General features: G+C 38.4%; 3 long non-coding RNA genes across 3 annotated transcripts in view; 2 read left to right on the plus strand and 1 right to left on the minus strand.

Annotated features, from left to right (window-relative positions):
- The window catches only part of LOC146488994 (uncharacterized), a 377,056-nt gene that overhangs the window by 284,728 nt on the left and 82,399 nt on the right, over nt 1-9,929 (minus strand). The gene's annotated exons all lie outside the window — the stretch shown is intronic.
- The window catches only part of LOC146488999 (uncharacterized), a 360,510-nt gene that overhangs the window by 244,790 nt on the left and 105,791 nt on the right, over nt 1-9,929 (plus strand). The gene's annotated exons all lie outside the window — the stretch shown is intronic.
- On the plus strand, nt 7,609-9,243 carry LOC146489014 (uncharacterized). Its single transcript, XR_014863771.1, has 2 exons — nt 7,609-8,000; nt 9,021-9,243. It is a non-coding gene; the product is annotated as an uncharacterized LOC146489014 (long non-coding RNA).

Raw genomic sequence — 9,929 nt, forward strand, 5'->3', positions numbered from 1 at the left:
ATAGATCCCGGGATGGTAAATCAACCATCTAAATTATCACCCCTTGATTACTAAAGTGTCTCTAGCAACTCGGGGATTAACCTAGTTGACCACATTACTCTGCAGTATAATTATGTTATCAAAACATAACAATATACATCAGAACTGTAAAATATTGCAATACTGTTTAATTGGTATATATTGAGTAACATAGTCAAGTGTAATTAGCATATTGTAAATAATGCAATTACTGCACATTTTCACACACTTGCACCGTGTAATGACTGGCTAGAGTATTGCTGCGCCCTGCCTCTTTTATGTTCCAGTTCTCACCCCAGAGGTATGACAGACAAAATCTTAATTAATGGAAGATAACTTCACCTCTTCAAAATGATGAGATTTATTACCAAGCATACATAATGAATTCAAAAGTCAATAAATGTGGCTCACTTGGCAAAGTTGAAGAGCAAAATTTTGCTAACATTACCTCTCATCTGCTCACCATTTAGAAGAGATTAGAGAAGAAAAATCTGTTGTTGAGAGTATGACAGTAACATTTTAAGTTAAGCAAAACAGAAAATTAGATAACCAGAACCTCCACAGTTTGTTGACTCCCAGTGGGTAGTTGCTGTAAAGGGAGGAGATTCTACAGTGTACTAAAATGAAAAAAATCTATAGGGAAGGTAACGATAAAGTGGAATGGAAGAAGGTTTACTAGTCTAGCCCTGTGAACTATGTGGGTCAGCTAGTCGTTGGTTACAGTATTTTCGTTTTTCGCTCCAGAATTTGCATCCGTTATCCCTCTTGATGACCAAATTTCAGGTAAAAGAGAGACCGAAACTTTCCTGTGATGTTTGGACGTCTAATAGCCAAATTGTTTGTGAATCCGCACAGACGCGCCTTCACATAAAATCGCCGCCACGTTTGTTTATCAAAAAATCGGTACTTAGTCTCGCTCGACCAAATTTCTTAACTGGGGCGATCATGCAAACTCGTCCAGGCCTCGCTGCTGACCCCCCCCCCCCCCCCCCCCCGGTTCTGGCATTTCTTGGATGTCATAACACTTTTGCACGAGGCGATGCAAAAATCCCCATGTGTTCTGCCTTTTCGGTTTTTTCTTGGAAACGTGCTTGAGACATTAGTGGGTCAATTTTATTTTATGCCAGCAAGTTATAAGACTTGCCCACCGTATCCCGCCGGTGTTGTGTACTCACTTCTAATTGGTCCAAAAACCGTGAATAAGCTTGAAAGCGCCTACGCCATCGCTCGCACATGCGCCGAACCGTGAAACTCTCCCTTTAAACTATCCAGCTTTCTTTTGATACGAATTTGGTTGGAAGGAGGCAAACAAGACGAACTTTCAAAGCTGTTTTGCTGAGTGTGTTCAAATTCATTTGCGAAAAAGTTGCATGCCTTGTCAATATTTATATATAAGGTCCATATAATCAGCAAAGATCGGATTGATTATCGCATGTCCTCGCTCCAAGCATACCATAGAACATGAAGATCCAAACAAAGTTAAAAGCGTAAAGGTGCACTCTCACGGAGATTATTGCTGTATTTTGACCAAAACTACTTAAATATTGAACGTAGAACTTTTTCTCTAATATGAAATTGTTCGTAGAATACCGGGGGGGGGGGGGGGGGGGAGATATCAACTGATTTGTTCAATGAAGAACAAATTATAAACCTATTTTCAGCAATTTCTCCAAAATACACCGGAAGAACTTGTAATCCATTTCCATCTAAGCCATCTGCAGCAAAAGATAACAAATACTAGCCTTTCTATAATTGTAAGACAATTTTTAACAATACTGAACCGCTATTTTAACATTCGTATCAATACAAATATATTTTTACACTAGCTATTCAAAGGCACACTCAAATCTGATGACACTGCCCCTTTAAACTTACCTTTTTGTTGTTGCTTGGCGGGGTTAACAAAAACAGCCAGTATCTTAATCAACACGCCTCGAAGGCGGAGACTTGGATTTAAGAGACCGACTTTCCAACCTACGAGTCTTGACCATGTGAGCATGAGCGTCGTATGCTGTAGATGCTTCAACTTTGCATAAAACGACGAGGTCAAGACTGTTTAAAGATCCCTGTAAGGAATCGAAAGCCTCCTCTTTAAATATTGGAGAGTCCGGTGAATGGCGAAGAAATATCACTATGATGCCAAAGGACGAAGCCATGATTTTGTCGTCTGAAGAGGACTTGTTATCGTACAGGGCGCCATTTTGTATTCGCAAAGGACTGCGTTTCACTTTAACGATGTCTTGTGGAAAGGGAGACGAAAGCTTACTTTTTGCAAAATATTTTAAGGGCCGTTCCCCGCAAACTCTATTACGAAAAACAAACCAATGTTTGCTTTCATCTAGTAACTGGGGGCTCCGAACTAGAGAAAAGGGCAATGCGCCCTTTCTCGGAGCAATATCTGAACGATCTAACGTTATATCGTGCAGAAAAAAAGCAAAGGTTGTGCAGCGCTACCTTTGAAACGTAATCGGAACCATACATGCGACATGTCAATCGACAACTGTATACTGGATGGTGACATTTTAATCTTATCTACCCGGCACTGTTGACACAACCTAAATTAAAAGTAAACCGCAATTTAATTAATCACGAAATTCCGGTACTTTCACTTCAGACCCACTTGCGTCTCGTCATGGCAGGACGTGAACCATTTTTACATGGTGTTTAAGCAAGTGATGGGGCACTGGTTGTCACTAGTAAATTCTCCGGGCTTCGGAATCAGTGATGTCTTCCCTTCAGAAAATCAAGCGGAGTAATCTTCGTCATACTCAGAGATCGCTTGAAAAAGACGATGCTACGCCTTCATGTAAGGGTTGAGCACGTTTTCACCAATTATTGACGAGGCGATCTGGTCCAGGTGCACTCCAGTTTTTGTTCCGTGCTAGAATTTTCACCGCACAACTAGTGTTCAGAACCCAGGTCTCCTCCATCGGGGGTGGCACTTGCTCATAAATGACAGGTCTTATTTCGGCCAGGCATTCCGCGTTCTCGATTCCAGTTCCATTTCCTTCCCACAAGCTCTTCCAGACGCTGTAGCTTCCTCGATATTATTGAACATCTCCCCGTCCGTATCATATTCTTAGTGGCCGTGTACTTGAGAGGATCTTTCTCTATATATCTTTAGCCAATGTCTCTCTCATGCCTGCATACGCTCGATTATTCTCGATTCTCATCCCATCGTACCGTGTCAAGGAAGTATTGAAAGAGTGTGTGGAGAAGAAGTTTGAGAAGGAAGTACGTGGACTAGAATGGCAGGGAAAGTTGCTGACTGAGAGGAAGTCTGATTTACAGCTGTGCAAGAATGAGTGTTTCAGTTGGCTGAATAAATGGAGATCATACCGCTCCGAGGCAGGGCGCAATCTAGTAGCATTTCCGGTGCGTATGCAAGTACTTGGGCTCATAAATCCATCTGATAGTGCGGATGTGGAGTATTCAGCGTCTATTAGGGTAAGTACTCCACTTGCAAGCAAAATAGAGGCGCAATCCCATGAGACGCCAGAAGAAACCGAGGTACGACGACTGGATAACAACATCCTAAAAGAAAAGGATGGTGGGCTTAAAGAAGAGCTTGAGGAGGTGAAGGTCTTGTTGCCAGACAAGACATAGAGAGAGCCGTGGACTTGACATGTAAAAGAGGCACATCCAGCTGGTGATGCTGTGAGGTTTCTATATGATTGGCCGATACCCGATAATCCGTCAATATGCCTTTGTGGGAGCATGTTGACAGTAGAACATGCGATGATCTACCAGCGTAGAGGCTTAGTTATTCAGCGCCACAATAAAATACGCGATCTACAGGCCAAGCTGCTGGACATGGTTTGCTATGACGTGGACATGGTGTGCTATGAACCTGCTTTACAACCTATTACAGGCGAAGAGCTTTCCAGAGGGACTAAAAAATCCCCTGAGGCTCGCCTCAACGTCCACTGTAGGGGTTTCTGGGAGGGACAGAGGGCTGCCTTTTTTCGATATAAGGGTGTGTCATCCCAATGCAGACTCGAGCTCGTATAGAGATATTAGCCCCAAGCAAAGCTACAGGATGCATGAAAATGAAAAGAAGCAAAAATACAACTCTCGCGTCACAGAAATAGAGCAAGGCACATTCACTTGACTGGTATTTACAACGACGGCAGAGATGGCTGACAAATGCCTGAGATACCACTCAAGATTAGCCGAGTTATTATCTGCAAAAAAAGCAAAGAGAGTTACGCCACAACAATTTCATGGGTCAGAGCGAAAGTGTCATTTGCAATTTTTCGGAGCACACTCATATGCCTTAGGGGATCGAGAACCCCGAGAAGGAGGAACTTAGATGTGAAGGACAAGAATATAGCAATAGAAAAGGGTCAAGCAAGACTTCCCTAGACTCAACGGCTATAAATACTTAAACAGTTGTTTATCCTTTTCAGTGTTAATTAAAATAAGCCAAAGCTAGTACATCTCATTAGGGTTTCAGTTACTGTTACACGCACAGAGTAATCAATTCCAATGTGACAAAATAAATGACATTTTTTTTTTCTTTGTTGTAGACTTCGCTGCTGGCTTTTCAAAATGTAGTCATTTTTAGGAAGCCAACAGCCAAGATGCAGTCATCTTTTGGTAGGCAGTGAAATTTATTGCAAACAAGTTATTTTTTATTTTGGTTTTAATTCACAATAAAATAATTTTAGCTTAATCATTGTTTCATCTACACTGAAGTAAAATCTTTATGTCAATTAAACTTTATGAGTAATAAAAAACAACTGACATCAAAATGACAAGAATAACAACAACAACAATAATGATATTAATAATAATAATAATAATAATAATAATAATAATAATAATAATAATATATTTTTTTAATTTTAGATAATAATGAGAACTCTTTATTAATATATTTCAAGAAAATTGCTATTCACAATTATAATAATAACAATAACAATAATAAATGGCCACGGATCGGACACAATTTGAATGTGACCAACATTTACCAAAAGATGAACGGCAACTTTTTTGTTTGTTCTAGAGTTCACTGCTGAGTTTTCAAAATGTGGTCTTTTTAAGGAACCCACTGTCAAGATGCAGTCATCTTTTGGCAGGTAGTGAAATGTATTGCAAGAAAAAAATATTTTTTGTCTAACATAGAAAATTTTAAGCCCACTCCATGACCTCATTTACCCTGTATCAGTAAAAAAACGACTGGCACCAAGGAAAAGAAATGTCCAGGGACGCAGAAGCATTTTCTAGGGACGGGTACTCCAGGCACTTGTTATTGTCAACTTTTTAAACAGTCATTCTTAATTAACGTGCTTAATAAATTATACAATCACACGTGCCCCCCCCCCCCCCCCCCCCCCCCCCACTATAAGACGACGTCCATGAAGTATGTCTTCAAAAAAAAAAAAAAAACTGTGGCACACAAGAACTGAAGAAAATGGGAAAGGAAAGGCAACAATAAACCTTTTGACCCTCGTTCAAAGCGATCTCATACCAGCATAATTATCTGTATGTAAATACAGCACGTGCAAATTAAAAACTTTGCTCCATTAGCAAATATGGACATGATGCAAATTTACTGGTTTAGAAAGCAAAACAAAAAGTACAAATGAACAGGTTTGCTCCTGCAGCAAACGTGAGTTTCATGCAGGCATAGTCACTTATTTGACTAGCTGTGTAAAATAAGGACAAATTAGCATATATTCTCCTAGAGCAAATGTGAATAAACTGAATGGAGATTTGCAGTTTTGTATCGTGGTTAATGTGTTCTATCGATAATGCAAGCATGGGATTTGTGTAGTGCTTGCCATCATTTTCTATGCTCAAAAATATTTAACTTTGGTATGGTAAGCGAACCAGAAGCAAATATGCATGGCATTGGTAGATTTACCTAAGTTCCAAAACTGACGCAAATTCCAAGCAAATAGCAGATTTAAGCCACATTTGAATACAAATTGAGCAGAAGCAAATTTGTATCAAAGACAAATTTACGGCAAATTTGAGCCCTAAATTTGCTGCAGATGTGTTCCAATCCCAAAGTTGAGTTAATTCGGTTTTTCTTTTCCGTGCAGTGTTAAGTAATAAGTTCAGTTGGATTAGTGCGAACAAAGGCTATTTACGTTTTGAGAATAAAATCATCCAAATTGTTCAGGTTATAAGCAACTTCCGCAATGTTAACTAAAGTTCTAAAAATTAGGTAGTGACATTTTCTCGTGGGAAAATTTCGATTCGTATAATCATTGCCAGTAAACGTTGTCAGATTACTGATTACAGGTAACCTGATTACAGGTTATAAGCTACCTCCGCAATGTTAATTAAAGTTCTAAGAATTAGGAAGTGACATTTTCTCGTGGGAAAATTTCGAGTCGCTTAATCATTGCCAGTAAACGTCGTCAGATTACTGATTACAGGTAATGTGATTACAGGTCATAAGCTACCTCCGCAATGTTAATTAAAGTTCTAAGAATAAAGAAGTAAATTTTTCTCGTGGGAAAATTTCGAGTCGCATAATCATTGTCAGTAAACGTGGTCGGATTACTGATTTTATATTCGGCCACGTGTGCGTTGCTGGGTTACGATCTGGTCCTCACATGTCTGCAAAAGTGCAAAATAGGGATCAAGTTTGTGGCTAGAACATTTTCCTGAAATAAATCACTCCTGATCGTTAAAATGATCAAACTAATACAATAAAACGTTCTATCGCACCCAAAATGAGAAACAAGACGGCTAACATTGATTTCTTAGGGTATTTTGTCGACTCGAGAGCCATTTCGATTCTATGTTGTTGATTTGTCGATAACCTCAGGTGACACAATTTTAACTTTTTACTTCTTTCATAAAGCTTTTATTGTTGAGGAAGAGATATATTGTGTTAGAGAAGGAGACGTTTCATATTTCAAACTATCGAAAAGATTGATGAATCCTTTTCTATTTGCGCGAAACGTTAAGAAGCAGCAAATGTAAATAATGGTGATTCATCGAAAAATATAACAGGACACAAATGCCTGCAAACATACTCATTGATATTTGCACCGAAAGAGCTTTTCCTTGGTTATTTCCCCAAGGGTAATTGTTGGCCATTTTGGCCGAAGTAACATGAGCTTCCCGGTTTACAAAGCTCATTATTAATAATTAGATTATAGATAAGAGTTAATCAATTAGCTTGTCCTCTTAGGGTAACTGGTTTACTCTTGAGTCATTTCGAATCCTTGTTGACAATTTGTAGCGGATCGAACGCAAACAACGACTGATGGATGAGGCTGGGCTGTTTTCCAAAACGTCATTAAAACTAGCTGGAACTCCTGAAAAAGCATTAAGCGACTCCCTATTAATAATAGGCATATTATTCAGCCATAACTTAAAACACTTTCTGGAAATCAGTTAAATAATGGTTATATAATTGTATACCGCACACATCGCATATTCCCAAGACGGTTTACAATTCTTCTTTGGGGTAAGATTCTGTTTCTAATAAAGTGTTGTGTTGATTGGCCCATTGACGCTTGACCGGAAAAACTGTAGGATGCATGGGGCGTATTAATGTGAAAGAATGAACACCGGATCTTCACTTGTAGCACACGCCATATAATAGACGTGTTAGTCGTTGACCTACACCTTTCCAGGTTAGTTAGCAAACGTAACCAATTATCTGTCATAACTAGGTGAAGGGCTAGACTATAGGCTAGGCCAACGAATACATTCACACGTCAAGAACAACTTTAGAATAGGAGCTCCCGCAGCTAAACCGCTTTGCACGTTTATAAAAGTAACACTCCAGAATGGATTCAAGGCGTCTCTTTATCATGTTGACTTTGTTGCTCCTTGTGATGTGCGTTCTGGTGGACCAGGGAGAGGCTTTTGAACTGCGGCCGCGAAGAAGGAGGAGACAATGGTGTTTCAGAAGGCTCAGAAGGCTCAGAAGGTGTCCAAGAAGAAGGAGTAAGAGAGAAATAAAGGCAAATTTCATAAAGCCTTTAGATATGACCGATGCTTCGAAAATCTTGGTAGGTGTTCATTTATAAGTTCCAAAACCTTTAACATCACAATACCTTTTTAAAATCATTAAGCGTCAAAGAACGTATAGAAACAAACAAAAGAGAAGATCACTATAAGCACGAAAAACTTCAGAACTTTTTTTCTCAATTTCCTCTAAAGATGGGTACAACTGTTCGTTTTCATTCGCTACTTGTTATCGTTGTATCGATGAAGGAATATACAGCATGTTGTCGCGAAACGCAGGCGTTCAGCTCATGTCGGTGAAAATCTTTTCAAAAGGCTTGAATGGCCTAAGAATCTTGGGTTCAACAGTTTTTCATTGGTGTAAATCCATCCGAAATTTTCGTAACACGGGAAATTGATGCATGTGGTTTGGAAAGCGAAACTAGGCCGGCTACTAGTAAATTGGGGGGATGGGATACGGTTTCTAAAAATTTTTAAGCAAATCAGAATAGGTCAAACTGTGTTAGTTTACCATGAATCCCTTTTAAAGACATGAAAGGGATCTTCAAAAGTGACGTCTGGATATACAATACACTCCGACGCAAATATTAACTTGTATTTAGGATTTTTTTTTTTTTTTTTTTTTTTTTTTTTAATGAAACAGCGTCTTTCGCAATTGGATTCTGTCATCGGGTGATGTGGCCGAATGAGCTACCCTGGTAGAAATTTTGAATGAATAATATTTTTTTTCTTTATTTGTTTGCTTTATTATGAAATTGCTACAAATACAGGGGGAAATGAAGGCTGTTAGATTGTAGAGAAGCCGTTTCGTTTCGGAACTAACAATAGTAAATTCATTAACACCAAAGATGTATAAAATACCATTTATATTCAGTTAGCATCACAAGTACAAATAAAGTCAAGTAAACTGCTTCAAATCGGTGTTTATTTGTTTATTTGTTTATTTGTTTATATATTTATTTATTTATTTTTTTTTTATCTCAGTGTGTGCTTAACATAGTTTACTTGCATGCTTCTCTTGTTGGATTGTTGATTTTAATTTCGTTTACTGTTTTCCTTATCAGCCTTCAGAAGAAGAATAAGATGCCCACCTTCAGACGTTAAAGCTATGTCTCTGATTAATGAAAATTCTCAAGTGAAATATCAAGCAATCATTTTTCATTATCCTGTAGTTGGTAAACAGAGCAAAGTTCAAGCTCAGTTTTGAATTAAGATGCCAACTTAAGATTCCATGTAATGCTAGAATTTTTCGAAAAGCCAAACCAAAGACATTGTTCTAATAAAATGTGTGTTATGTGAACAAACTATGCAGTCAGTGTGTTTACAATACCTAGATTTTAACAGCATGTCCATGAGAGGACCAGGCACTCAAGCAGTTTAAGGCCTGGGTTTGAAGGGTGTTCAGAAATTATGAATGATCCCCTATATCTTCGGTTTGTCTGCCTAGAACAGGATGAAATTTTGCCTGAATATTAAACTTGATGTTTTCTTTTGCCTTAACGTATAATTTTGATCACGTGACACATCACGTGACCAAAAAATGAAAAGTTCGTAAATCGGCGATATGGCGGCGAATTTTCTTTATATGAATAACTGAATTAGTGTTTCCGAAGCAGATTTTAAATATTTAATATTTTACGTTTGGAATGACCGTCCTTAAGTTTTTAAATTGGAGAAATTAGCAATCAAAGGTTGAATTGTGGACTAAAAAATGACCTTTGTCCTCATAATTTTTTTTCTGGAAAACAATGGACGATCATTCCAAACGTAAAGCGATGGAGATATTTAAGCTTTATTAGAAACGCGTTTTTGCTTGATGTTTTCTCTTAAAACCGTCGCCTACCTGTCAAATCTTTGCTTTTTTCACAAAAAACGATCACGTGACATGTCATGTGATCTATAGCACTACTTATTATGCTTACAAATTTTCAGAATGATAAGACCTTTTTATCTTCCAAATTTCAGTTCAGTGC

The sequence above is a fragment of the Pavona decussata genome, unplaced genomic scaffold (assembly GCF_977016875.1).
Source record: "Pavona decussata unplaced genomic scaffold, jaPavDecu1.1 SCAFFOLD_6, whole genome shotgun sequence".
NCBI classification, from domain to species: domain Eukaryota; kingdom Metazoa; phylum Cnidaria; class Anthozoa; order Scleractinia; family Agariciidae; genus Pavona; species Pavona decussata.